Source organism: Camelus ferus, chromosome 8, assembly GCF_009834535.1.
Source record: "Camelus ferus isolate YT-003-E chromosome 8, BCGSAC_Cfer_1.0, whole genome shotgun sequence".
NCBI lineage: Eukaryota > Metazoa > Chordata > Mammalia > Artiodactyla > Camelidae > Camelus > Camelus ferus.
This window is the reverse complement of record NC_045703.1, coordinates 12,759,824-12,762,806: the sequence shown is the minus strand read 5'-3', so window position 1 is coordinate 12,762,806 and position 2,983 is coordinate 12,759,824. Positions and strand designations below refer to the sequence as shown.

General features: G+C 34.5%; 1 non-coding gene across 1 annotated transcript; it reads right to left on the bottom strand.

The window, feature by feature from the left end:
• Window positions 1–1,322: 1,322 nt before the first annotated feature.
• TRNAV-AAC lies at window positions 1,323–1,394 on the bottom strand. The gene has a single exon. It is a non-coding gene; the product is annotated as a tRNA-Val (tRNA).
• Between the last annotated feature and the right edge of the window lie 1,589 nt (window positions 1,395–2,983).

Here is a 2,983-nt window from a genome sequence, read left to right as displayed (position 1 = left end):
TAGAATCTTAAAACATTTTACACCTATTTACAATCTTCCTGACTTTTGTGTTACTTTGGTCATGTGTGTTCATTTCACAAATATTCTAAGTAGCACATAATATAGAGTTAAAGGAAACTATGCAACCCTCAAATGTATTAAAATTAAATGGTTATTAAAAATAAGGACATTAAGCTTGCCCTTGATATAAAATAAATATTTTGATTTTTAAATTTTCCCTAAAGTGTGCTTGTATTAAATTTAGTTTCTCCCCAATGTAAAGGGCTAATAACTACAAAGGGATTCTATAACTCGTTTTAACAATACACTGGAGAAATTAGTGGAGATGATTAAAACTGAAAAAAAATCAGGAGTGCCATAGCTACCACCAGCCATTGGTTTGCATGATAATGTCATCAGAGTATTTCAACCTTGGTACTGTTGATATTTGGGTCTGGGGATTGTCCTGTGTCTCCGAGGATGTTTAGGAACATCCACGATGTCTATCCCAATAATGTCAGTAGCACAAACCTAGTGGTGACAATCAAAAATATCTCCATCCATTGCCAATGTCCCCTATGTGGGAGTCACTCCCAACTCAGCATCGTTCTACACTAAGGAAAGGGTCAGAACACAGGTGAAGAACAAATACTTATATATATATATTTACACACATACATACATGTATATAACTTTTTTAAAACTTTTAATTTCATTTTTATTTATTCAAACATCTGTAAAAGTAGGAAAACCAGTATCAGTCCCCATGTATCCATTAACCAGTTCCAGCTATTGTTAACATGTGGCCAATCTTGTTTCATCTACTCCTCCATTGGACTATTTTATTTCCTTTTGTGAATTACTGTAAAAGTATATCCCGAACGTTGTATTATTTCTTCCACAGAGACCTCAGAGAATTCTACAGTGTAGGAGCTCACTCAGCCCCTTTTTAAATGTAATCACAATATCATTTCTTTAACTGGGTTCCTTCAAACTAGAAGCTTGATAAAATCCTGTGACTAGGCCTTTTCTGATGTCTGCATGGAGCTGGTCACCACATCAGCATGTGGAGTGAGAGCTGTGAGATTTGCAAGATTGTACAAGAAGTGTACAAAAAACATTATCCAAAATGTTCAAAACAACATAGTTCTTAATATTACAAAATATTCTGTAACTGTTCATATTTCCCAGACTGTCTCAGGGAAATCAATTAATTAATTAGTTGTCTACCTGTCTATCTATTAATGTATTTATTTTTTTTTTTTTTGTTTTTTTGTTTGTCTGGAGGTGGGTGGGTAATTCGGTTTGTTTGTTAGTTAGTTAGTTAGTTTATTTATTTATAGCAGAGGTACTGGGATTTGAACCCAGGACCTTATGCATGTTAAGCACACACTCTACCACTGAGCTATACCTTCCCCCCATCTATGTATTTATTTTAGAGCAGGTTTTTTTTTAATTGAGATAGTTTATAATGCTGTGGCAATTTCTGGTATATAGCACAATGCTTCAGTCATACATGAATATACATATATTCATTTTCATATTCTTTTTCATCATAAGCTACTATAAGACATTGAATATAGTTCCCTGTGCTATACAGTATAAACCTGCTTATCTATTTTATATATGCCAGTCAGTATCTGCAAATTTCGAACTCCAAGTTTATCCCTTCACATGCACTTCCCTGCTGGTAACCATAAGTTTGTTTTCTATGTCTGTGAGTCTGTTTCTGTTTTATATATAAGTTCACTTGTCCTTTTTTATTTGTTTTTTAGATTTCAAATACGAGTGATACCATACAGTATTTTTCTTTCTCTTTCTGGCTTACTTCGCTTAGAATGACATTCTCCAGGGCTAACCATGTTGCTACAAATGGCATTATTTTATCATTTTTTATGCCTGAGTAGTATCCCATTGTATAAATATACCACAGCTTCTTTACCCAGTCATCTGTCAATGTATATTTAGGTTGTTTCCATGTCTTGGCTATTGTGAATAGTTTGAGCAAGTTGTTTGTATTAGAATTTAAACAATGTCTAAAATTGACGGGCATACCTATCAGGTCTCTTTTAATCTATAATCCTTTCTTTGTTAACCAAACTAAGACTCTCCTGCAGAATTTTTCACACCCTGAATTTGCTGATGGCATTTCACTGGTGTTATTTAAAATAAATGTCTCCCGTATTTGTTGTAAAATGGTAGTTAGATCTTGAGGCTTGGTTAGATTCATACTGACTTTTGGGCCAGAATATTTTTTTTAATGGAGGTACTGGGCTTAGTACATGCCAAGCGTGTGCTCTCCCACTTAGCTATACTCACCCACCTTGGCAGGAATACTTTATACATGGCGCTGTGTATTTCCCATCCTGTTAGGTCAGGAAGCGCACACTGATGATGTGTGTGTTTGTGTGTGTGTGCATGTGTACGTGTGTGTGTGTGTGTGTGTGTTTGGGATTGATCTGTGGGTTCAAGTGTGTCCAGGCTAGATCACCGATTACAATTTTCCCCAAAAAACTTTTAATTTTTTGGTTTTAGCAGCCAATAACAATATGGCCTAGATTCATCATGCCTTTAACTGCTACAAATGGTGATACTGTAATTCTATCATCATTTCAGTATTAACTAGAATTTTCACATTACAAATAATTTATCTCATCAAACATTTAATTACCTTGAGTTATAGATTCTGCAGGAAAAGCAGAGAAGATGCTTGATGATTTTCCTTTTAATTCAGTTTTCAGAATATTGATTTGGGGCCTAAGCATCCTTTGAATGTTAATACTTTTAAGACTATATATACATATATTTTACATCAGCTTTAGGTTTATAGTAAAACTGAGAGGAAGGTACAGAGATTATTTGTGTATCTCTTGTCCCCATATGCCCCAGGTTCCCACTATTCCCGGTTTACTGGGAGTTTTTTGTCATGAATGAGTATTGAAAGTTGTTAAATGATTTTCCTGCATGTACTGTTATGATTACGTGGATATTTTTTTCCGTCTGT